The sequence below is a fragment of the Semicossyphus pulcher genome, unplaced genomic scaffold (assembly GCF_022749685.1).
Source record: "Semicossyphus pulcher isolate SPU_LCO1_2020_fin unplaced genomic scaffold, fSemPul1.0.p SCAF_15, whole genome shotgun sequence".
Lineage (NCBI taxonomy): Eukaryota > Metazoa > Chordata > Actinopteri > Labriformes > Labridae > Semicossyphus > Semicossyphus pulcher.
In genome coordinates, this window is record NW_027211659.1 from 19,027,661 (window position 1) to 19,055,468 (window position 27,808).

General features: G+C 39.8%; 1 long non-coding RNA gene across 1 annotated transcript; it reads left to right on the forward strand.

Annotated features, from left to right (window-relative positions):
• The first annotated feature begins 933 nt into the window (after positions 1–933).
• On the forward strand, positions 934–25,825 carry LOC138592930 (uncharacterized). Its single transcript, XR_011308235.1, has 4 exons — positions 934–1,057; positions 10,223–10,328; positions 11,761–11,931; positions 25,725–25,825. It is a non-coding gene; the product is annotated as an uncharacterized lncRNA (long non-coding RNA).
• The last annotated feature ends 1,983 nt before the right edge of the window (positions 25,826–27,808 follow it).

Here is a 27,808-nt window from a genome sequence, read left to right on the forward strand (position 1 = left end):
TTCTCTCTCTCTCACTCTCACTCTCTCTCTCTCTCTCTCTCTCTCACACACACACACACACACACACACACACACACACACACACACACACACAGGGGGGGGGGCAAAAGGGCAAAGCCGGGCACTTGTTTGCAAACATCTTTGATCTTTGAAATGCAGGTGCATGTGTATCTTTTTGATCTTGCTTGTTGCGCAGTTAGTCACCGTTAGTCGGCAAGTTGTTTATAAGGCGGTCAGTCTTTAATTTGGATCTAGTGTAGGAGTATTGTAGACTTAGGGCTTTTTAAATGAAGTTGTATGTAAGCTACCCTTTATAAGAATGTCTAGATGTTTGTAGATTATAGTTAATAAAATTACTGTTAGTGGCAGTACAGTGTGTACCAAAATGTGGGCCGTCAGGACCAGGAAGGAATACAATTATTTTATTTTAAATAATTTAAAATATATTTTATGCTCTAAGTTTTATTTGTTGTCCCACTGATTTTTTTTCTGAAATAACGTTTATGGGACTGTGAGACGGCAAGATATTGTTTCCCTCGTCTCTTTAAATCATGATGCTGCTTGCGGTTTGTTACCGATCTGGTGAGAAATGCTGGAAGACGTGGGGCTGCCTCCACATACACCTGCTTCACTCCACTTCTGCAGGGGCACAGTGGAAGGAGAGCCCGGTTTATAGAAGAATGACTGAAATCCGCCGTCGTTATGCAGAAACAATACATTAACAGTTTCCCTTGCACACAAACTCTTAGAGATTTGCCAATTTCTCCCCTTATGTGAGGGTGGTTTTCAGAGTATAACGAATTTCTCTCTTGCTCTATTATTTGACAAGAACCGTATGGACCTAACTGCCTGTTAGGTCTAACTACCTAACTGCCATGTCTTAAAACCGTTCTGAAGGTCACTAAGCTGACAGCAGTTAGGGTAGGTAGCACTTTTTTTTGTGTGGATTTGTATTTACCATTGTTCTTTTTTTACATGGCTTAAGGAGAAGAAGAAACGGATACACTGAAAAAGCCTTTTTCGAGGGATGGACTCATTCAAAAGATGAGCAGCTTTGGTAAGTTTAACAGAATTTTATTTATCTTTATAAGCTATTGACTATTGTGACTTGATGAAGTCAGATTCCAAGTCCTGAACTAACTCCTTTGCTTGTGCATTGTGGCATGTGTGCGACCATCTGCTTGGCCAGAATCTTTGGGGAAACCTGCTGAACCCTGGTTGAGCTGTTTGTTCTTTAATCTGCAGCAGTGACATTGATTTGTACTTCGCAATGTCTATTTGTAAGCATTTGTAGCATTAGTCATAATGTAGTATCAATGTTGAGTTACAGCATTTGTAGCATTAGTCATAATGTAGTATCAATGTTGAGTTACATTCTTTAATTTCTTAGTATCTATTCTATTATCAAAGGGTATGAATGAGTTAATGAGCAATAGTTTTTAAAAGTGGAAGAACTCTGAATGAATTCATATAGTTAAAAATACAATAGTGTCTGTCTCACTGTTACTCAATGTTCTGATTAGACACAGGGTTATCTTATGGCAAATACGTAATACATCGTGCAGTGACCACTTTAACATTCATTTTAATCTGAACAATAAGAACCAAGCCCCTTCATATTCCTTGAATGTGAAAGGGCAAGCCTCGGTGCTGCTGGACTACCAGACTGTGCAGCTGTATGTCAGAATGCCTTCTCTTGTGCAATGATAACAGTTATTGAGGGAGTCTGTTGTACCCAGATGGTTCTGTACTGCTAAGTCTTCCTGACCAGGAATAAGGTGTAGGCTCTCAGTGTTGATGGAATGAAATGTTAAGCTGACATCAACAGCATCCCGACATACTGTTGGTATAAGGTTTTTCCAAGTGGGTGAGAGCTGTTTTAAAATGATTAAGTCCTATGTGTATATATTTTTAGTGTCACAATATTAACAGGATCAATCAACAAATGATATATTAAAAACACAACAAACACAGAACCAGATTTATTGTGCTAAGTTCTGATTAGATGCAAGCTTATCTTAATGACCAATAATACATTGTACTTTTGACCGTTGTTACATTTATCCCAATTTACACAATAAGGACTAGACACCAGGGGGATATTTTACAAAGTAGTATAATAAAGATAACTATGAACTATTTGAATAGAATTGAACGTCTACCTACTGGAAAGGAAAAGGCAATAACTTTCTGAAAGTAAGGAGGGAAATTTGTACCAGCTGAAACTAGGGATACCCCGAAGATACTAATTGTAGGAGAGGGCACAACCATGCAGCCGGAAGACTTTGAGAGTGTGTCAAAAATCCCTTAACCAAATATAAAAAATTTGGAACAATATTCATCTTTACGAATTTGTTCTCCCAATAAGAGATATGGGTAAAAAAAAGACCAGCGTTTAATATTCTTTTTACACTGTTCTAAAAGAGGAATAAAATTTGCTTTAAATAAACTGTAGTAAGATTTGGTTATTTTTACCCCCAGATATGAGAAAAAGTCAGCTGTGAGTTTAAATGGCAGATTGGGAAATTCTTCAGCTTTCTTGTTTATGGGGAAGTATTCACTTTTATTAAAATTAAGTTTGTATTCTGATATTTTTCCAAATTCTTCCAGGACTCTGAGGACTTCAGGTACGGTTGAGACAGGGTTGGTGACATATAATAACAAGTCGTCTAAGTAGAGCGAGACAGTATGTGTTAGGCCACCACGTGTAATACCCTGTATAGCATTGTTGCACCTGTGAGCTATGGAGTTGTTCTGTTGCTAAGACAAAAAGTAGTGGGCTCAATGGATCTCCTTGTTTAGTCCCCCTGAAGAGAGGGAAGTACTCAGAGGAGACAGAGTTAGTGTAAACTGAGGCAGTTGGGTCAGTGTAGATACATTTGATGTGTTCAATAAAATTAGGGCAGAATCCAAACCAACTGAGTGTGGAAAGAAGATATTCCCACTCAAAACCAAACCATCAAACACCTTTTCGCCGCTGAGCGAGATTACCGCTTCCGGGGATGGAGTGTGGGATTTCGTGTAGATTATGTTAAACAATCGTCTCACATTGAAATAGGACTGTCTGCCTTGAACAAACCCAGTCTACTCAGTCTTTGTGAATCCTAAAGTGGTCTTTATTCTGAAGGTGGGTTTCCTGTAAGAATGCTATGCCTACCCCGATATGTTTTAAGTGTGAGAGAACCCTCTCTCTTTTGACTGCATGTTTAAGCCCTTTTACATTCCAACTCATTATTTTCACATCACTCCTACCTGGGACTGGATATGAATTACTGTGTGCCACTGAAACTATCTAGTTCATATATGTAAATCCCATTCCCATTTAAGCAATACAAAACATAGATGAATGCACAAATCAGATATTAAACGTACAAAAAACAAATACAAGTAATGAATAAAACATATATATATCTATATATATGTATATATATTTATACATATATATATATATATATCTATATATAGGCCTATATATGCCTTTAGACAGACGGGGGGGGGGGGGCTTAGACTTCTGCCTATTTGCCTATTACCCAATGTCTACTTCGTCTATGAATATGTATGGAATAAAGAAAATAATTCTATGACCTTTCATGTAAGTCTGCTTAGTCATTAATATTTTGTATATTAAAAAAAGTAAAACTAAAACTGTGATCACCTGCTCAATTTTGACTGAAATGTAACATATAAAATAAATACATAAAACAGTGATCACCCATCTGCAGTCTGCTCAGTCTTTACTGAAATGCTATGAAAAAATAAAAAAAATAAGAATAAGTAACAAGGTTTCCATAGGTGAACCAGCGGAAGGATCATTACCGCTGATGTAATGATGCTTTCTTTTTAGTTCCCTTGGATGAAACAGGTAAAGGGTGAAAAAATTAATAACTAATAATAAAAAATCAGCTTGTTTTGCTGCTAACCCGATGGTCTTATGCTTTTCCGGCTGGCGCCAGTTGATAATATACCAAAGCTGCTACTGACACCTACTGGGGAAAATAATTATTGCAAGCAGCTAGCACAATGCTGTAATAAGAGTCCGATTCAGCAGTTAGAGGGAACCTTTTTGCTTCTCTTCCCACGCATTTTCAGTGTGTTGCTACATGGGTCCGCAGCCAACATATGCTGTAGGATTCCGTGTCTAATATGTTACTCTCACGGGGGATAGTTACCGGCAAATTGTAAGAAATACTGAACCAAGACAAGACAGAAAAAAGAATACATTGCAATATAAATTTTTCTTTCAATGTTGTGCAGCCCTAATATTGAGTTTTTCAAAATACTGTTTTATCTCTGGTAGTCATAATCCTTTGACATATTGAAATATTGCGACACACACACAAACACGACTCATGTGATTCACAAAAGTCCTAGCCTACACGTACGTGCATTTGAATTGTGCGGTATTGACAGCTAGAAAATTAATGGAAATTGAGTAATACCACTTTCAATGTATTATCAGTAAGGTAGCTCATACTGACAGCCAGCTCATTTTCACAGTTAGAAAATGAATGAAAATTGAGAAAAAATGACTAGTACCACTTGTACCTCTTTGGTAAAGATGTACCAAATGAAACCACGCCGACTTTCATTATGATAAAGTTTAAATGTTATTTGGATGTGCTTAATATTGGATTCATGTCATTTTGCGTGTTTTGTTGTATATTTGTCAAAAAACGCTTAAAGCAGCGAGAGAAGATCAAAACGTGCTTTGGCTGTTTCAATAAGTGCCTTTAAGACATATAAGACAGTTTTCCGTTCTTAATCATCTCTTTTAGTAATTCTGAATAAGCTTAACATTATTATAGCATGGGGGAGGACATTGCACCTGTACCTACAACAAGTGGTAAAAATGCACTTCTCTCGTCTAGAGGAGTTGAAAAACAGCATATGTTCTCTTTGGTGAAGATGCAGTAATGTACCAAATAAAACAACTCCAACTTTCATAATAACGAAGTTTAAATGTTAATTTGGATGTGCTTAATACTGTTTTATGTCATATATCGTTTAATATTCTATGTTTGTCAAAAGACGCTTAAAGCAGCGAGAGAAGATCAAAACGTGCTTTGCTGTTTCAATAAGTGCCTTTAAGACATATAAGACAGTTTTCTCTTCTTAATCATCTCTATTAGTAATTCTGAATAAGCTCAACATTTTTATAGCATGGGGGAGGACATTGCACCTTAGCCTGCAACAAGTGGTAAAAATGCACTTCTCTCAACGAGAGAAGTTGAAAAACAGCATATGTCCCTCTTTGGTGAAGATGCAGTAATGTGCAAAATAAAACCATGTCAACTTTTATTATAATGAAGTTTAAATGTTATTGGATGTGCTTAATGTTGGATTCATGTCATTTTGCGTGTATTGTTCTATATTTGTCAAAATACGCTTAAAGCAGCGAGAGAAGATCAAAACGTGCTTTGGCTGTTTCAATAAGTGCCTTTAAGACATATAAGACAGTTTTCCGTTCTTAATCATCTCTTTTAGTAATTCTGAATAAGCTTAACATTATTATAGCATGGGGGAGGACATTGCACCTGTACCTACAACAAGTGGTAAAAATGCACTTCTCTCGTCTAGAGGAGTTGAAAAACAGCATATGTTCCTCTTTGGTGAAGATGCAGTAATGTACCAAATAAAACAACTCCAACTTTCATAATAACAAAGTTTAAATGTTATTTGGATGTGCTTAATGTTGGATTCATGTCATTTTCCGTGTATTGTTCTATGTTTGTCAAAATACGCTTAAAGCAGCGAGAGAAGATCAAAACGTGCTTTGGCTGTTTCAATAAGTGCCTTTAAGACATATAAGACAGTTTTCCGTTCTTAATCATCTCTTTTAGTAATTCTGAATAAGCTTAACATTATTATAGCATGGGGGAGGACATTGCACCTGTACCTACAACAAGTGGTAAAAATGCACTTCTCTCGTCTAAAGGAGTTGAAAAACAGCATATGTTCCTCTTTGGTGAAGATGCAGTAATGTACCAAATAAAACAACTCCAACTTTCATAATAACAAAGTTTAAATGTTATTTGGATGTGCTTAATGTTGGATTCATGTCATTTTGCGTGTATTGTTCTATATTTGTCAAAATACGCTTAAAGCAGCGAGAGAAGATCAAAACGTGCTCTGGCTGTTTCAATAAGTGCCTTTAAGACATATAAGACAGTTTTCCGTTCTTAATCATCTCTTTTAGTAATTCTGAATAAGCTTAACATTATTATAGCATGGGGGAGGACCTTCACCTACAACAAGTGGTAAAAAGGCACTTCTCTCGTCTAGAGGAGTTGAAAAACAGCATATGTTCCTCTTTGGTGAAGATGCAGTAATGTACCAAATAAAACAACTCCAACTTTCATAATAAAGTTTAAATGTTATTTGGATGTGCTTAATGTTGGATTCATGTCATTATGCGTGTATTGTTCTATATTTGTCAAAAGACGCTTAAAGCAGCGAGAGAAGATCAAAACGTGCTCTGGCTGTTTCAATAAGTGCCTTTAAGACATATAAGACAGTTTTCCGTTATTAATCATCTCTTTTAGTAATTCTGAATAAGCTCAACATTTTTATAGCATGGGGGAGGACATTGCACCTTAACCTGCAACAAGTGGTAAAAATGCACTTCTCTCGTCTAGAGGAGTTGAAAAACAGCATATGTTCCTCTTTGGTGAAGATGCAGTAATGTACCAAATAAAACAACTCCAACTTTCATAATAATGAAGTTTAAATGTTATTTGGATGTGCTTAATATTGGATTCATGTCATTTTGCGTGTATTATTCTATACTTGTCAAAAGACGCTTAAAGCAGCGAGAGAAGATCAAAACGTGCTTTGCTGTTTCAATGAGTGCTTTAGACATATTAGACAGTTTTCCGTTCTTAATCATCTCTTTTAGTAATTCTGAATAAGCTTAACATTATTATAGCATGGGGGAGGACATTGCACCTTCACCTACAACAAGTGGTAAAAATGCACTTCTCTCGTCTAGAAGAGTTGAAAAACAGCATATGTTCTTCTCTGGTAAAGATGCAGTAATGTGCCAAATAAAACCATGTCAACTTTCATTATAATGAAGTTTGAATGTTATTTGGATGTGCTTAATGTTGGATTCATGTCATTTTGCGTGTATTGTTCTATATTTGTCAAAATACGCTTAAAGCAGCGAGAGAAGATCAAAACGTGCTTTGGCTGTTTCAATAAGTGCCTTTAAGACATATAAGACAGTTTTCCGTTCTTAATCATCTCTTTTAGTAATTCTGAATAAGCTTAACATTATTATAGCATGGGGGAGGACATTGCACCTGTACCTACAACAAGTGGTAAAAATGCACTTCTCTCGTCTAGAGGAGTTGAAAAACAGCATATGTCCCTCTTTGGCAAAGATGCAGTAATGTGCCAAATAAAACCATGTCAACTTTCATTATAATGAAGTTTAAATGTTAATTTGGATGTGCTTAATACTGTTTTATGTCATATAGCGTTTAATATTCTATGTTTGTCAAAAAACGCTTAAAGCAGCGAGAGAAGATCAAAACGTGCTTTGGCTGTTTCAATAAATGCCTTTAAGACATATAAGACAGTTTTCCGTTCTTAATCATCTCTTTTAGTAATTCTGAATAAGTTTAACATTATTATTGCATGGGGGAGGACATACCTACAACAAGTGGTAAAAAAATGCACTTCTCTCGTCTAGAGGAGTTGAAAAACAGCATATGTCCCTCTTTGGTAAAGATGCAGTAATGAACCATTACTTTTTTTCTCAATCTAGCGCATCGTGAGATAAATCATGCCCATACTGTTTATTCCATCCAGCTTCGTCAGGCCACCATACATAGCAGACATTTTAGGGTTGTCAATGATCTTTCAATTCTGCACGGAACAATACACTGTCTATGAAGGAGCAGACAAAGGCTACATGTAGAGCCTTAATATGCCATTATCTTCCGCTTTTCCGGGGCCGGGGCGCGGTGGCAGCCTACTCAGCAAGGTGACCCAAGCGTCCCTTTCCCCAGCAACATTTTCCAGTTCCTCCTGGGTGATTCCGAGGCGTTCCCAGGCCAGACAGGATATATAATCCCTCCAGCGAGCTCTGGGTCTGCCCCGGGGTCTCCTCCCAGTTGAACGTGCCTGGAAAACCTCCAAAGGGAGGCGCCCACGAACCACCTCAACTGGCTCCTTTCGACGCGAAGGAGAAGCGGCTCTACTCCGAGCTCCCCCCGGATCTCCGAGCTCCTGACCCTATCTCTAAGGCTGAGCCCAGACACCCTCCGAAGGAAACTCATTTCGGCCGTTTGTATCCGCGATCTCATTCTCTCGGTCACTACCCAAAGCTCGTGACCATAGGTGAGGGTTGGAACGTAGATCGACTGGTAAATTGAAAGCTTTGCCTTCAGGCTCAGCTCCCTCTTCACCAACACAGTCCGGTACAACGCCTGCATTACTGCTGATGCTGCACCGATCCACTGTCAGTCTCACGATCCATTTTACCCTCACTCGTGCACAAGACCCCGTGGTACTTGAACTCCTTCGCTTGAGGCAAAGACTCACTCCCCACCCGGAGGGGGCAGTCTTCTGGTTTCTGGCAGGGAACCATGGCCTCAGACTTGGAGGTGCTGACTCTCATCCCAACCGCGTCACACTCGGCTGCAAACCGCCCCAATGCCTGCTGGAGGCCGACTGGATGGCTCGTACCAACGGCCCCAGTACCCCATACTCTCGCAGTACCCCCCACAGGACCACCCGGGGGACACGATCATAAGCTTTCTCCAAGTCCACAAAGCACATGCAGACTGGATGAGCAAACTCCCATGCCCCCCTAATCAGCCCTGCCAGGACAGGGTGGTCCACTGCTCCACAACCAGGTCGGAATCCACATTGTTCCTCCTGTATCCGAGGTTCGACAATCGGCCGGAGCCTCCTTTCAAGCACCCTGGAAAAAACTTTAACCAGGAGGCTGAGTAGTGTTATACCCCAATAGTTGGGACACACCCTCCGGTCCCCCTTTTTGAAAATGGGAACACCACCCTGGTCTGCCATTCCACAGGTACTGTCCCAGACCTCCACGCGACATTGAAGAGGCGTGCCAGCTATGACAGCCCAACAATGTCCAGAGCCTTTAGCATCTCAGGGTGAATCTCATCCACACCTGGCGCCTTGCCACTGAGGAGCTTCTAGACTACCTCTGCGACCTCTGCCACGGATATAGATAAGGCTTCCCCTGGAACTTCAGACTCTGCCTCCTCATCAGAGGACGTTTTGGCTGGGTTCAGGAGTTCCTCAAAGTGTTCCTTCCACCGCTCCACAATATCCTCAGTCCGGGTTAACAGTTCTCCACCCCTGTTAAAAACAGCTTGAGCCAATCCCTGCTTCCCCTTCCTGAGTATTCAAACAGTTTGCCAGAACTTCTTTGAGGCCAACCAAAAGTGCTGCCGGGGATCAGCACCCCAAGGCCCCCGCCTTTGCCTGCTGCCCGGTTTGCATTGCACCCGACCCATATACCTATCCTTGCAGGTGGTGGGCCCACAAGGCAATCTCTCGAAAGGAGATATAGACTGAAATTGAAAGTACATCTTTTAGGCTACAGGTATGGCTTCCTCGTGGGCCTTGCGGGCTGGGGAGCATTTCTCGTTGCAATATGGCAGCAGTCACATGTTCATCCCAGTTCCGATTTTCAAAACATTCCACTGTCTCTGCTCTAATTGTAGCAGCCAGTCATTCCTTCAGTGTGATCAAACTGACTAAAGTTAAGGTCAGTCACTCAATCATCCCCCACTGTGTCTTAATCACCCCCGGTGTGTCATGTGAGGTTACTCCCTGTCGTCAAACTCCACCATCAATCTTCACTGAGTAGTATCCTGTTCCTGTATCTCCAACATGTTTGAGTAATGCATTTCTTTTTGGCTGTTTGCAACAACTCTGGGGAGATGGAAACAATGGCCCAAAGTTAGCTGGTCTGCATGACAGATTTGGAAATGATAATTACAGTTATTTTATCATTATTGAAATGGCAATCAGATATGAATAATAATGCAGATAACTCATTGTCTAATAACAAAAAAGGGAAAGGTTGGTATTTCAGATTGAAAATTAACTATTGGCATTCAAGACTACACACAGGAGAAGTGCACAGAGGAATGAAAATGTATTCCGTCTGACTTGTGAATGTAGTAGAGATATGCTAAAATGCTTTTATTATATTCCATTTTTTTATTTTTTGTTTCAGGCCATTCCTTTTCTCACTGTTTGGGGAGAGTGCACCTCAATAGCAGTAACAGGCTATATAACGACAGAGGATGCTGGAACCAGGAGAACAGAAGCTGGCTTCAAATGTAAGCTGTGATGTATATTTCAGTGTTTCAGCAATTTATCTTTGCATTTTCTACTTTTTTCATCCAGGTTGATGACTTAGAGGTCACAAGCATCAAGATGACTTGTGGTCATTCACAAATACAGAAAATAAATTCAATGTATGAGGCCACCTTCAAAGTACCTGAACGATATGGTTAATTTATTGAGATGCCCCTATAGACTTTGTTGGGGAAACTGATAGGGAGATCATTTATTCTAAAAGGAAACTGGACTTGCAAATTTAACCAAGTCCAGTTGCCTTGTGGATTAATCTTGTATATAATGACCTGGATGACTGACAACCTTTACACATACTGTAAAGGGCAAGTAAGAATAATGATGTTGTCTCTTTAAGTTTTAGTAGTCATATACTTGACTTGGATGTATGCATGTGTTCATCAAATTGTTTTATTTCAAATGTTAGCTGATGAATGATGTTGATGTATCTTTTACAGGTATGTGATACTATCCTGGTGCATGCAAGCACCTTGTTAGTGCAACACTCTGTTGCATGGAGAATTATTTCAACTACACTGTATGAGGTTGCCTGATGCAGCACTAAGAAAGAGTGGCGCATGCTCCATGTTGAAAAAGGCAGAGCTCAGAACAGAATTGTACCATACTTATACAATGAATCCTGCAGCAGCAAAGCATTGCCTCTGCAGTGCTTTATGGACACTAACCAACAGAGCACTTTCTCAGTCTTCATAAAACAATAGAATCTGAGAGGTGCCGCTTTACTTTGAAAAGCATCAAGACTTTCCTAAAAACACCATGACAATTGGATTGTCTGAAATGCTCTGGCTAAACACTCCTGGCACCGTGGGATTGAAAGGTCTTTGGCTCTCAGAAGGAAAGTAGAGAGCAATTCAACCACAAATAGAAAAACATGCAGGGTTTCTCAGCACATTGTCTTTTCCTGAAAATAGTTGTCTTATTTTCCTAAAGCAGCATTAAGCAACTTTTATATAACAACAGTGAAATCTGTAAACTTTTTTTAAAAACTATCCACTTTGTGTATTCTATAGCCAACAGATTTGGTTTGTCTTTTATAGTAATTTTGTTGATAAAGACACAGATTGTGCCAAGATGAGAATTTTCTTAAAGTTTAAGTTTGCTATAGTTCACTATTGCACTTCAGAGCACTTGACTGCCATGCCTATATCAATTTAAGTATTATTATTACTTACTTCTTTCATTCACTAGTATTTGATGGTTTGTAAAAAATGTGTGATAAAGTGTTCTGACACGGATGAATAAAATAATAGTTTGATGTTTAACTACTGAGTACAAATTAATTTTTTATACCTTTACTATTTTTTTTTTGCTTTAAATAACACTAAGGATGTTTGTTGAAGTTGCTTGATGTGGATTAAAACCACATCCTGAGTCTCCAAAATGCTTTTCTCTCAGGAGCACCCCAGCCTGGGATAGCCGAGTTTCCTTCTTCTGACAACTCTGAGCAAAGCTGACTTTGAAGAAGACGCTGCTGGATCTGGATCAATAATAAAACCTCACCGCGGTCAGAAAAACATGTCTGGAGAAGAAAGGATTCACTTCAACAATCATGCAAGCACTGACAAGGTGAAGAAAAGCATTAAAAGATTTTTTAAAAAGCTTTGTTGATCACATCGTTCTTGTTGAGGGTTTGCTTACAATGTCGCTTGTGATAATTTTCGTGTCAAGTGACAGCTGGGCTGTGTGTGGGAGGGAATGACAGTTAAAGAAAAACTTGTTACTATCTGAATATTCAAGAGAATGCAGAATACAAGTAATTTCCATGTAGCACTGAATACAATATTTAATAAGGTGATGTCTGTGTGCGTGAAGAGCAGCGACACCTACATTGTTGCTTTCAAGTGCAAAATTACATTTTAGAATTCATTTTTCTACACATTGCTTCAACATTAGACAGACCTAATGAGATGGGTGGGCACAATGCATGGAGCAGAGCAAGCCCATTGTGGGTTTAATCTTGGAGACGGCCACTCGGAGATCATCATCCATGTTTCGTGCCGAACTGTTTTTTGTTTTTTTTCATGCAAGTCAGTGCTCAAAAAGTCTTTCCACATAAGAAGTTAGAGCCAAAGGGCATCAGGACATCCATAGCGATCTTGGATAGCTGCGTGTATTCCCTGTCGACGGAAATCCGGAACTCAGCGTCTCAGCAGCATCTTGGTATTAAACGGTGTCTGTAACGTTCGGCCACTTGACAGTTCAACTGATGCATCCTCCAGGTCTGATGTCAGATGATTTTCCCGCGTAACAGTGAATGGTGATCTTATTCAGTCGTATCGGTTTCCTCTGGAAAATACTTGTTAAAGTGTTCCAGGAGGAACTGGAGGTTGCGTAATGATATAGACTTGTTCACTGTGTTAACATTCAGTGCATTTTCCTCCATGGAGTCTTCCATCTTATAGAAACCATATGAATCGTGCCCATTTCAATTTGCGCTGTCTGTGAATAATACAGTGTCTGAAATTTACGTGAGGTGCCACTTGTAAGACTCTTGCTTCAGTCCTTTCTACCCCAGCATTGCTCCAGCACTGTCTGTATACACACCAATGCAATCGTCCCAAAGTTTATTGTCAAGTTTAATTAACATGTCCTCACCTGTGCACGTCCCCTCCAGCGCGGTGCAAAACAGCATTAAGAATTCCGTCAAAACTGCACTTACATTAACTGACTTATTGCTACAGCAGCGGGTTTGATTCATGTTTCCTCGATTGTGTAGCTTTTGTGCCTGTGCAATTAAATATGGCGCATCATTATGATGCCATTTGAGCTTTGGCTGGGATTGTTGTTTGTTTCATAAGGGCTTTTTGGCCTTACAACTCTTGCTCCTTTCGGCGGAAAAAAAACAACTGGTTTAGCAGCAAGTGAGGGATGCTTGGTTTTCCAGTGTCTGTAGCCTTTTCACAGGCTTTAGGCTTTCAAGTGCAAGTACCCCGGCGCATGCAACACATGTTAGGTGTTGAAGTTTGTTGACGATGACACATGCAGATACATATTGCATTCATCTTGATATTTTCGACACCTGGAGAAGAGCTGCTCCGACTGATGATGGATATTACCACGGTGGTCTCAGAGGTCTTTACGCCCTTGCTGATGGTGGTGCTTGTCCGCTCTCCGCCTCCGCTGATCTCTCCTGCTCCGCTGGCCTCCTCGCTGGTCTCTCCGCTTCTTCTTTGGTTAGTATTAACCAACGTTTCATAGTAGCTTAAAGCCTAAGATAAGGTATTTAGCTGGTGTGCTGAGAATGTACCTACCTACGTTCACATGGCGCTGCATTTCCTGTGCTGTTGTAAATTGACCTGCTGAAACGATGCTGTTAATCAGTCGCAATTACCTCAGGGACACTTTTTTTGCGCTTTGTTATATTTCAAATGTAACTACTATTTTGAATGTATCTTGACAATAATGGATAAAATATGCCATTTTTTAATCATGTTACATTTTTATTTGTTTTTTGGAATGCATCTCGCGACCTCCCCCGGTGAGAAAAAAAAAATCAACATGCTCTGTATCACAGAAAATTCTCAAAGAAACTCAGAAAGAAAACCACGACGCAAGTAAAAATAGTTGGTTTTTCTTTTTTTTTCTTTATCAAACGTCACTGAACGGTGAAGCGGGAAAAACAGTTACAACATGAAATTTATACCATAAAATAACATTAACTCAGTGAAAGGAACATGCTGCTTTTAGAAGAAAAAAAAACATCATTCAGAAAAAACAAGCGTTTTTATATAATCCCATTTTTCCCATTTCTAATATACAATTGCCTACATTTCTAAGAAACAAGATCATCCGAACTCTCTTCTGTCCCATCACTCACGTTATGCGTCGGGCTCGTAGTTGCAGACCTGCTCTCCTTCTTGGCTTCAACCAGCACCGCTTTTTTTGACGCGATGCATGACAATTTGATCTGATTCGCCTGTTTTGGATGTGATGTGATGTGATGCATTTGATTGATGTTTGGTCCAAGTCCGTTTTTATTTCTAGCTCGCAATATCCGTAGATAAATATTTAACTCAGTAGCTAACGGATGGATGTATATCTGTAGCAAATGACTTTGCCTCATTTAAAACATAGCCTACTTAAATAAAAGTAAAATAACTGACTTTAAAGAATACTCTAAAAAGTACAAGTACACGAAAAAGCAACTAAATTACAGTAATGTGAGTACTTGTTATTCGTTACTTTCACCTCTGTGTATATGGTAGAGATGACTTATTAGGTAGGTAGCTTATTAGTCAAAAGATACGCTCGGTGAGATGAGATCATAATTACCATACTAAGACGGCCTCGCAGCTATGGGCAAGTGTGGGCTCAGCCCACCCTAATGTGGATTTTGCCCACATAATCAAAAGTTTAGGAAAAAGCCAATGGCCAAAAAAGTAGCAGAGATACAAATAGGCTACCGTTTCTAAGTTGTTAATGGGGATGAAAGCTCCAGCCCGCCTCCAAGGCTTCTCTCTGCACCCCTGCACCCCTACCTCTCGTCTTGTTCAGGCAAAACAGCTGGTCTGCTCCAATTCTGCGTACTCCTCACCGCCTAACTTGCATGGCTCCGGACCTTTGAATCCTCTCAACTGAGCTGAAACAAAACTTCATAGGCGCGCGGGAAAATGTTCGTATATGTCCGGAAAATATCAGTATAAAGCTACTGATGAATTGTCCCCATGCATAATTCTGATAACAATATAATTGGATGAAGCGATGCCTCGTCAACCTGCGTTAGGACCCGTGCTTATGACACAGCTGCCAATCTGTTTTTCACTGTTAACAGGGACTCCAATGCATGCAAGAGTTGATAACAGTAGAAAATGTTGGACATATCTTTCTGCAGCTTGGCTGCTGTATTTGATTTCTCCGAGATATGTTCATATTTGCTGCAGTGTAGCAGGAAGTGTGTCTCTGTCTCCAACTGTCTGTGTGGACAGAGCTGACACAGTCTGTCCTCTCTGGAGCCTGGTGCCTCTGTGTCTACCTGTCTCGGTAGACACAGGCTGTGTTCGCTGAGTCTGTACCTGGTTATAGTCTCATCAGTCACAGTGCCACTGTGTACTGTCTGTTTAGAGCCGAATAACACAGCAATTTGCTGCTCTGTTTGTGCTACATGTCCAATAGTTGTTGTCATGTTGTTTTTCTTTATCTATCATGTGGTTGGTCCGGATTGTGTGAGGGCTGTCCTGACGCCTGTTAGAGGAGCTGAGCCTCAGGATTAGCTGGCTGACGGTGTTCTCCATGTTCTCCATGTTCTCCTCTTGGCATTGCAGTGCTTTGTGATGGTACGAGTTGGGGTCACTTGTTTTGAGGTGTTTATAACATTTGATAGCTCTTTTTTTATTCTAATGAAAAATGGAAATTAGTCTATGTCAAGTGGGGCCCAATAAAAACTGAAAAAACTTCCCTGACCCCTTGGTCGTTTCAGGAATATCATTATTCTTCTTTTGTCTAAATTAACTGTCAGGGCCCTGACAGAAGGGTTGGAGGTGATCCAGTTCCTGTTGAAATGCCCCCTTAGATGGAGCCAGCAATATCAGATCATCTGCAAACAGTAGGCATTTGATGTGTGTCAGACAGGGTGAGACCAGGGATATCAGACTGTTCCAATGATTTAGCCAATTCATCAGTATAAATGTTTAAGAGGGTGGGACTGAGACTGCAGCCCTGTTTCATCCCTCTTCTTTGGTAAAAGAACTCTGTTTCTCAATTTTTACAGCATGTTTCATATGTGTACACATGCTTTATTGATGTCATGAATTCCTACACCTTCTCAATTAATTTTAAGAACAGAACATAATGCCAAATCGAATCAAATGCTTTTTTTAAAGCCTACAAAACAGGAGAAGATTTTGTTCTTGTTTTTGCGGCCGTGTTTTTTAATGAGGCTGTTGAGGGTATGGATGTGGTCTGCAGTTCGATGTGTTGGTGTAAATTCAATCTGACTGTTGCTCAGGACATTGTGCTCACTGAGGAAGTCTTGCAGTCGGCTGTTTAGGATGTTGCAGAATAACCTTCCCAGGTTGTGGCTGACACATGTGCTTCGCTAAATTTCAGCATTTCATTTAAAATACAGTCAGGACCGCTGGCTTTCCACAGCTGCAGGGCCTGGATTTTGGCCAGTAGCTCAGGTTCAGTTATGTGATAGTTTAAAGGGTTATGATTGTCTTTGTTTTTTCCGGATTTCACCATTTTGAACAGCTAATTCTTCTTTGTGTGGTTTGGTGAAAGAGTGCCATTTCTTCCAGAAGTCATTAGAGTCAATGGACTCTTCGATAGATCTAGTTGGTGCCTGTCATGCTGTTCTTTTTTACTTCTGAGTGTTCCTCTGTATGTTCATAGTGTTCCCCAGTATTGGAGGCTGAGCTCAGGGTTGTCTGTGTTTTTGATTTGATAAACTTTTGAGTGTCGAACCACTCCTCATTGGTTCATGTTTTTGATGGGTGGTGCTGAAGCATTTTCAGACTGGATAAGTCTGCCACATTGTCAAATATGTTGTAAATGACTTGTACAGCCTATTTCAGGCCGTCTTTACTGAAGGGAAAATGAGGTGGAAAGAAAATCTGCCATCTGAAGTGGTGAAAATATGAGTGAAAAATGCTGAAGTTATATATATAAAAATATACAAGGTTTTCTTAAAGTTAAGGTTAAATGCATTACAGCTCCTCAATGTGCAAGCTAAAAAGGGCTGTCAGTTTTCCCCAAATAACCCTAACAAATTTGAAATGACAATCAATACAATCATCCTTAATGGTATTATTTCATTATCAATCAAATGAAATTCAGATCAAATTTTATTTGTATGCCGCCAAATCATAACCAAAGTTCTCTCAAGACACTTTACAAAAAGAGTTGGTCTAGAGCATACTCTTTGTTATGCTATTTAGAGAGAGATCCAACATGAATCACCATCAGTAGCATTTAGCAACATTCGGCACATTGGCAAGGAAAAACTTCCTTTTAACAGGCAGAAACCTTGAGCAGAACGAGACTCAGGGTGGGGGGGCCTGACAGTTGAAGGCTCCCGTACTACTCTCATAGACTTAAGGTACCGCAAGCAGGCCTGCATCCAGGGAATGCAATATTCTAGAGGGGTAATATGAGATCTTAAACGTAATACCTATGAGTTCTATGAGCTCTTAAACATAATACCTTTTTGAATAAGTAATCATGATAGTATACAGCTACTGCAACTGCAAACATAACAAAAAGACAGTCTTATAATAAAATCAGCTTGCTTTTTTGTTTTTTTTAACACTTTATTTGTAACAGATTTTGCATTGCAGAACAAAACATTGATATACCTCAACAAGAGCATACGTATGGACAAACTACAACCCAAACACCCCTATCATCGACAAACAGCTTTCTCAAAGACACAAAACTAAACATTTCAAAACTCCCACAGACAAAGGCTTACAAACAAGGAAAAAGAACAATTTTTTTAACAATAAAAGAGATGAAAATGATTAAACAAAAGTATATAAATAAATAACATTTAAAAAGAGTTAAATTAAAAAATAAGGTGCATTCTGTTCTTAAGCATTAATAGGAGAGACCACCTGAGGGGATGAAAGTTCATAGTTCCAGGCCAGATAAATTATTCACAAAGTTCATAGACGGGTCCCAGGTTTTGTGGAATCTGCTGATAGTTCCATTAAGGGTGCATCAGATTTTTTCCAGCTTGATGTTCTGCATCACATTTTTTATCCATTGGTTGTGTGATGGAGGGATTACATCCTTCCATTTGAATAGAATTGAACGTCTAGCTACTAGAGAGGAAAAGGCAATGACTTTATGAAAGTAAGGAGAGAAATTTGTACCAGCTGAAACTAGGGATACCCCGAAGATACCAATTGTAGGAGAGGGCACAACCATGCAGCCGTAAGACTTTGAGAGTGTGTCAAAAATCGCTTAGGTATCGCTTGAACCAAATATAAAAACTTTGGAACAATATTCATCTTTACAGAATTTGTTCTCCCAATAAGAGATGAGGGTAAAATAGACCAGTGTTTAATATCCTTTTCACACTGTTCTAAAAGAGTAGTGTACTAAAATTTGCTTTAAATAGTCTGTTGATAAGATTTGGTTATTTTTACCCCCAGATATGTGAAAAAGTCAGCTGTGAGTTTAAATGGCAGATTGGGAAATTCTTCAGCTTTCTTGTTAATTGAAATTAAGTTTGTATCCTGATATTTTTCCAAATTCCTCCAGGACTCTGAGGACTTCAGGTATGGTTGGGACAGGGTTGGTGACATATAATAACAAGTCGTCTGCGTAGAGTGAGACAGTATGTGTTAGGCCACCGCGTGTAATACCCTGTATAGCATTGTTGCACATGAGAGCTATGGAGAGTTCTTGGAGGGTTCTATTGCAAAGACAAAAAGTAGTGGGCTATCCTTGTTTAGTCCCCCTGAAGAGAGGGAAGTAATCAGAGGAGACCGAGATAGTGTAAACTGAGGCAGTTGGGTCAGTGTAGATAAGTTTGATGTGTTTAATAAAATGAGTGCCGAATCCAAACCGACTGAATGTGGAAAGAAGATATTCCCACTGGACCCTATCGAACGCCTTCTCGGCGTTCAGCGAGATTGCTGCTTCTGCTTACTTAGTCTATGAATATGTACGCAATAAAGAAAATAAGACTACTAATTATTCTGTGACCTTTCATGTCAGTCTGCTTAGTCATTAATAATTTGTATATTAAAAAAAGTAAAACTAAAACTGTGATCACCTGCTCAATTTTGACTGAAATGTAACATATAAAATAAATAAATAAAAATGTGATCACCCATCTGCTGATGTAATGATGCTTTCTTTTTAGTTCCCTTGGATGAAACAGGTATAGGGTGAAAAAATAATAACTAATGATTAAAAAACCAGCTTGTTAACCCGATGGTCTAATGCTTTCCGACTGGACTTTTCCTGCTTAACTGGGAGTTCAGAACCAGTTGATAATATACCAAAGCTGCTACTGACACCTACTGGGGAAAATAATTATTGCAAGCAGCTGGCAAATGAGTCCGATTCAGCAGTTAAAGGGAACCTTTTTGCTTCTCTTCCTATGCATTTTCAGAGTGTTGCTACATGGGTCCGCAGCCAACATATGCTGTAGGATTCTGTGTCTAATATGTTACTCTCACGGGGATAGTTACCGGCAAATTGTAAGAAATACTGAACAAAGACAAGACAGAAAAAATACTTGCAGCATCTCTATCTTTATATCGCAGAAAAAGTATAAATTGCAATGTAAATTTTTCTTTCAATATTGTGCAGCCCTAATACTGAGTTTGTCAATATACTGTTTTATCTCTGGTAGTCATAATCCTTTGACATATTGAAAAATTGCAACACACACACACACACACACACACACACACACACACACACACACACACACACAAACACGACTCATGTGAATCACAAAAGTCCTAGCCTACACGTACGTGCGTTTGAATTGTGCGGTGTTGACAGCTAGAAAATTGAGGGAAATTGAGTAATACCACTTTCACTGTATTAAAAGTGAGGTAACTCATATGAAAGCCAGGGTAGCTCATTTTCACTGGTAGAAAATAAATGACAATTGAGAAAAATTGACTAGTACCACTTGTACCTCTATGGTAAAGATGCAGTAATGTGCCAAATGAAAACAAGGCGACTTTCATAATAATAAAGTTTAAATGTTATTTGGTTGTGTTTAATAGTGGATTCATGTCAAATAGCGTGTACTATTCTATACTTGTCAAAAGACGCTTAAAGCAGCGAGAGAAGATCAAAACGTGCTTTGCTGTTTCAATAAGTGCCTTTAAGACATATAAGACGGTTTTCCGTTCTTAATCATCTCTTTTAGTAATTCTGAATAAGCTTAACATTATTATAGCATGGGGGAGGACATTGCACCTGTACCTACAACAAGTGGTAAAAATGCACTTCTCTCGTCTAGAGGAGTTGAAAAACAGCATATGTTCCTCTTTGGTGAAGATGCAGTAATGTACCAAATAAAACAACTCCAACTTTCATAATAACGAAGTTTAAATGTTAATTTGGATGTGCTTAATACTGTTTTATGTCATATATCGTTTAATATTCTATGTTTGTCAAAAGACGCTTAAAGCAGCGAGAGAAGATCAAAACGTGCTTTGCTGTTTCAGTGAGTGCATTTAAGACATATAAGACAGTTTTCTCTTCTAAATCATCTCTTTTAGTAATTCTGAAGAAGCAAAATATTTTTATAGCATGGGGGAGGACATTGCACCTTCACCTACAACAAGTGGTAAAAATGCACTTCTCTCGTCTAGAGGAGTGGAAAAACAGCATATGTCCCTTTTTGGTAAAGATGCAGTAATGTGCCAAATGAAACCATGTCAACTTTTCATAATAATGAAGTTTTAATGTTATTTGGATGTGCTTTATATTGGATTCATGTCATTTTGCGTGTATTATTCTATACTTGTCAAAAGACGCTTAAAGCAGCGAGAGAAGATCAAAACGTGCTTTGCTGTTTCAATAAGTGCCTTTAAGACATATTAGACGGTTTTCCGTTCTTAATCATGTCTTTTAGTAATTCTAAATGAGCTTAACATTATTATAGCATGGGGAGGACATTGCACCTGTACCTACAACAAGTGGTAAAAATGCACTTCTCTCGTCTAGAGGAGTTGAAAAACAGCATATGTTCCTCTTTGGTGAAGATGCAGTAATGTACCAAATAAAACAACTCCAACTTTCATAATAACGAAGTTTAAATGTTAATTTGTATGTGCTTAATACTGTTTTATGTCATATATCGTGAAATATTCTATGTTTGTCAAAAGACGCTTAAAGCTGCGAGAGAAGATCAAAACGTGCTTTGCTGTTTCAGTGAGTGCATTTAAGACATATAAAACAGTTATCTCTTCTAGATCATCTCTTTTAGTAATTCTGAAGAACCAAAACATGTTTATAGCATGGGGGAGGACATTGCACCTTCACCTACAACAAGTGGTAAAAATGCACTTCTCTCGTCTAGAGGAGTTGAAAAACAGCATATGTCCCTCTTTGGTAAAGATGCACTAATGTGCCAAATGAAACCATGTCAACTTTCATAATAATGAAGTTTAAATGTTATTTGGATGTGCTTAATATTGGATTCATGTAATTTTGCGTGTATTATTCTATACTTGTCAAAAGACGCTTAAAGCAGCGAGAGAAGATCAAAACGTGCTTTGCTGTTTCCATAAGTGCCTTTAAGACATATAAGACGGTTTTCCGTTCTTAATCATCTCTTTTAGTAATTCTGAAGAAGCAAAATATTTTTATAGCATGGGGGAGGACATTGCACCTGTACCTACAACAAGTGGTAAAAATGCACTTCTCTCGTCTAGAGGAGTTGAAAAACAGCATATGTTCCTCTTTGGTGAAGATGCAGTAATGTACCAAATAAAACAACTCCAACTTTCATAATAACGAAGTTTAAATGTTAATTTGGATGTGCTTAATACTGTTTTATGTCATATATCGTTTAATATTCTATGTTTGTCAAAAGACGCTTAAAGCAGCGAGAGAAGATCAAAACGTGCTTTGGCTGTTTCAATAAGTGCCTTTAAGACATATAAGACAGTTTTCCATTCTTAATCATCTCTTTTAGTAATTCTGAATAAGCTTAACATTATTATAGCATGGGGGAGGACATTGCACCTGTACCTACAACAAGTGGTAAAAATGCACTTCTCTCGTCTAAAGGAGTTGAAAAACAGCATATGTTCCTCTTTGGTGAAGATGCAGTAATGTACCAAATAAAACAACTCCAACTTTCATAATAACAAAGTTTAAATGTTATTTGGATGTGCTTAATGTTGGATTCATGTCATTTTGCGTGTATTGTTCTATATTTGTCAAAATACGCTTAAAGCAGCGAGAGAAGATCAAAACGTGCTCTGGCTGTTTCAATAAGTGCCTTTAAGACATATAAGACAGTTTTCCGTTCTTAATCATCTCTTTTAGTAATTCTGAATAAGTTTAACATTATTATAGCATGGGGGAGGACCTTCACCTACAACAAGTGGTAAAAAGGCACTTCTCTCGTCTAGAGGAGTTGAAAAACAGCATATGTTCCTCTTTGGTGAAGATGCAGTAATGTACCAAATAAAACAACTCCAACTTTCATAATAACAAAGTTTAAATGTTATTTGGATGTGCTTAATGTTGGATTCATGTCATTATGCGTGTATTGTTCTATATTTGTCAAAATACGCTTAAAGCTGCGAGAGAAGATCAAAACGTGCTCTGGCTGTTTCAGTAAGTGCCTTTAAGACATATAAGACAGTTTTCCGTTCTTAATCATCTCTTTTAGTAATTCTGAATAAGCTCAACATTTTTATAGCATGGGGGAGGACATTGAACCTTAACCTGCAACAAGTGGTAAAAAGGCACTTCTCTCGTCTAGAGGAGTTGAAAAACAGCATATGTCCCTCTTTGGCAAAGATGCAGTAATGTGCCAAATAAAACCATGTCAACTTTCATTATAATGAAGTTTAAATGTTAATTTGGATGTGCTTAATACTGTTTTATGTCATATAGCGTTTAATATTCTATGTTTGTCAAAAAACGCTTAAAGCAGCGAGAGAAGATCAAAACGTGCTTTGGCTGTTTCAATAAATGCCTTTAAGACATATAAGACAGTTTTCCGTTCTTAATCATCTCTTTTAGTAATTCTGAATAAGTTTAACATTATTATTGCATGGGGGAGGACATACCTACAACAAGTGGTAAAAAAATGCACTTCTCTCGTCTAGAGGAGTTGAAAAACAGCATATGTCCCCTTTTGGTAAAGATGCAGTAATGTGCCAAATGAAACCATGTCAACTTTTCATAATAATGAAGTTTTAATGTTAATTGGATGTGCTTAATAGTAGATTAATTATTACTTTTTTTTCTCAATCTAGCGCATCGTGAGATAAATCATGCCCATACTGTTTATTCCATCCAGCTTCGTAAGGCCACCTTACTTAGCAGACATTTTAGGGTTGTCGATGATCTTTCAATTCTGCACGGAACAATACACTGTCTATGAAGGAGCAGACAAAGGCTACATGTAGAGCCTTAATATGCCATTATCTTCCGCTTATCCGGGGCCGGGGCGGTGGCAGCCTACTCAGCAAGGTGACCCAAGCGTCCCTTTCCCCAGCAACATTTTCAAGTTCCTCCTGGGTGATTCCGAGGCGTTCCCAGGCCAGAGGATATATAATCCCTCCAGCGAGCTCTGGGTCTGCCCCGGGGTCTCCTCCCAGTTGAACGTGCCTGGAAAACCTCCAAAGGGAGGCGCCCACGAACCACCTCAACTGGCTCCTTTCGACGCGAAGGAGAAGCGGCTCTACTCCGAGCTCCCCCCGGATCTCCGAGCTCCTGACCCTATCTCTAAGGCTGAGCCCAGACACCCTCCGAAGGAAACTCATTTCGGCCGTTTGTATCCACGATCTCATTCTCTCGGTCACTACCCAAAGCTCGTGACCATAGGTGAGGGTTGGAACGTAGATCGACTGGTAAATTGAAAGCTTTGCCTTCAGGCTCAGCTCCCTCTTCACCAACACAGTCCGGTACAACGCCTGCATTACTGCTGATGCTGCACCGATCCACTGTCAGTCTCACGATCCATTTTACCCTCACTCGTGCACAAGACCCCGTGGTACTTGAACTCCTTCGCTTGAGGCAAAGACTCACTCCCCACCCGGAGGGGGCAATCTTCTGGTTTCTGGCAGGGAACCATGGCCTCAGACTTGGAGGTGCTGACTCTCATCCCAACCGCGTCACACTCGGCTGCAAACCGCCCCAATGCCTGCTGGAGGCCGACTGGATGGCTCGTACCAACGGCCCCAGTACCCCATACTCCCGCAGTACCCCCCACAGGACCACCTGGGGGACACGATCATAAGCTTTCTCCAAGTCCACAAAGCACATGTAGACTGGATGAGCAAAATCCCATGCCCCCCTAAGCAGCCCTGCCAGGAGAGGGTGGTCCACTGTTCCACGGCCAGGTCGGAATCCGCATTGTTCCTCCTGTATCCGAGGTTCGACAGTCGGCCGGAGCCTCCTTTCAAGCACCCTGGAATAAACTTTACCCAGGAGGCTGAGTAGTGTTATACCCCGATAGTTGGGACACACCCTCCGGTCCCCCTTTTTGAAAATGGGAACCACCACCCTGGTCTGCCATTCCACAGGTACTGTCCCAGACCTCCACGCGACATTGAAGAGGCGTGCCAGCCATGACAGCCCAACAATGTCCAGGGCCTATAGCATCTCAGGGTGAATCTCATCCACACCTGGCGCCTTGCCACTGAGGAGCTTCTAGACTACCTCCGCGACCTCTGCCACGGATATAGATAAGGCTTCCCCTGGAACTTCAGACTCTGCCTCCTCATCAGAGGACGTTTTGGCTGGGTTCAGGAGTTCCTCAAAGTGTTCCTTCCACCGCTCCACAATATCCTCAGTCCGGGTTAACAGTTCTTCACCCCTGTTAAAAACAGCTTGAGCCAATCCCTGCTTCCCCTTCCTGAGTATTCAAACAGTTTGCCAGAGCTTCTTTGAGGCCAACCGAAAGTGCTGACGGGGATCAGCACCCCAAGGCCCCCGCCTTTGCCTGCTGCCCGGTTTGCATTGCACCCGACCCATATGCCTATCCTTGCAGGTGGTGGGCCCACAAGGCAATCTCTCGAAAGGAGATATAGACTGAAATTGAAAGTACATCTTTTAGGCTACAGGTATGGCTTCCTCGTGGGCCTTGTGGGCTGGGGAGCATTTCTCGTTGCAATATGGCAGCAGTCACATGTTCATCCCAGTTCCGATTTTCAAAACATTCCACTGTCTCTGCTCTAATTGTAGCAGCCAGTCATTCCTTCAGTGTGATCAAACTGACTAAAGTTAAGGTCAGTCACTCAATCATCCCCCACTGTGTCTTAATCACCCCCGGTGTGTCATGTGAGGTTACTCCCTGTCGTCAAACTCCACCATCAATCTTCACTGAGTAGTATCCTGTTCCTGTATCTCCAACACGTTTGAGTAATGCATTTCTTTTTGGCTGTTTGCAACAACTCTGGGGAGATGGAAACAATGGCCCAAAGTTAGCTGGTCTGCATGACAGATTTGGAAATGATAATTACAGTTATTTTATCATTATTGAAATGGCAATCAGATATGAATAATAATGCAGTTAACTCATTGTCTAATAACAAAAAAGGGAAAGGTTGGTATTTCAGATTGAAAATTAACTATTGGCATTCAAGACTACACACAGGAGAAGTGCACAGAGGAATGAAAATGTATTCCGTCTGACTTGTGAATGTAGTAGAGATATGCTAAAATGCTTTTATCATATTCAATTTTTTTATTTTTTGTTTCAGGCCATTCCTTTTCTCACTGTTTGGGGAGAGTGCACCTCAATAGCAGTAACAGGCTATATAACGACAGAGGATGCTGGAACCAGGAGAACAGAAGCTGGCTTCAAATGTAAGCTGTGATGTATATTTCAGTGTTTCAGCAATTTATCTTTGCATTTTCTACTTTTTTCATCCAGGTTGATGACTTAGAGGTCACAAGCATCAAGATGACTTGTGGTCATTCACAAATACAGAAAATAAATTCAATGTATGAGGCCACCTTCAAAGTACCTGAACGATATGGTTAATTTATTGAGATGCCCCTATAGACTTTGTTGGGGAAACTGATAGGGAGATCATTTATTCTAAAAGGAAACTGGACTTGCAAATTTAACCAAGTCCAGTTGCCTTGTGGATTAATCTTGTATATAATGACCTGGATGACTGACAACCTTTACACATACTGTAAAGGGCAAGTAGGAATAATGATGTTGTCTCTTTAAGTTTTAGTAGTCATATACTTGACTTGGATGTATGCATGTGTTCATCAAATTTTTTTATTTCAAATGTTAGCTGATGAATGATGTTGATGTATCTTTTACAGGTATGTGATACTATCTTGGTGCATGCAAGCACCTTGTTAGTGCAACACTCTGTTGCATGGAGAATTATTTCAACTACACTGTATGAGGTTGCCTGATGCAGCACTAAAAAAGAGTGGCGCATGCTCCATGTTGAAAAAGGCAGAGCTCAGAACAGAATTGTACCATACTTATACAATGAATTCTGCAGCAGCAAAGCATTGCCTCTGCAGTGCTTTATGGACACTAACCAACAGAGCACTTTCTCAGTCTTCATAAAACAATAGAATCTGAGAGGTGCCGCTTTACTTTGAAAAGCATCAAGACTTTCCTAAAAACACCATGACAATTGGATTGTCTGAAATGCTCTGGCTAAACACTCCTGACACCGTGGGATTGAAAGGTTTTTGGCTCTCAGAAGGAAAGTAGAGAGCAATTCAACCACAAATAGAAAAACATGCAGGGTTTCTCAGCACATTGTCTTTTCCTGAAAATAGTTGTTTTATTTTCCTAAAGCAGCAATAAGCAACTTTTATATAACAACAGTGAAATCTGTAAACTTTTTTTAAAAACTATCCACTTTGTGTATTCTATAGCCAACAGATTTGGTTTCTCTTTTATAGTAATTTTGTTGATAAAGACACAGATTGTGCCAAGATGAGAATTTTCTTAAAGTTTAGGTTTGCTATAGTTCGCTATTGCACTTCAGAGCACTTGACTGCCATGCCTATATCAATTTAAGTATTATTATTGCTTACTTCTTTCATTCACTAGTATTTGATGGTTTGTAAAAAATGTGTGATAAATGTTCTGACATGGATGAATAAAATAATAGTTTGATATTTAACTACTGAGTACAAATTAATTTTTTATACCTTTACTATTTTTTTTTTGCTTTAAATAACACTAAGGATGTTTGTTGAAGTTGCTTGATGTGGATTAAAACCACATCCTGAGTCTCCAAAATGCTTTTCTCTCAGGAGCACCCCAGCCTGGGATAGCCGAGTTTCCTTCTTCTGAGTTAATAACAGTAGAAAATGTTGGACATATCTTGCTGCAGCTTGGCTGCTGTATTTGATTTCTCCGAGATATGTTCATATTTGCTGCAGTGTAGCAGGAAGTGTGTCTCTGTCTCCAACTGTCTGTGTGGACAGAGCTGACACAGTCTGTCCTCTCTGGAGCCTGGTGCCTCTGTGTCTACCTGTCTCGATGGCCAGGCTGTGTTCGCTGAGTCTGTACCTGGTTATAGTCTCATCAGTCACAGTGCCACTGTGTACTGTCTGTTTAGAGCCGAATAACACAGCAATTTGCTGCTCTGTTTGTGCTACATGTCCAATAGTTGTTGTCATGTTGTTTTTCTTTATCTATCATGTGGTTGGTCCGGATTGTGTGAGGGCTGTCCTGAGGCCTGTTAGAGGAGCTGAGCCTCAGGATTAGCTGGCTGACGGTGTTCTCCATGTTCTCCATGTTCTCCTCTTGGCATTGCAGTGCTTTGTGATGGTAAGAGTTGGGGTCACTTGTTTTGAA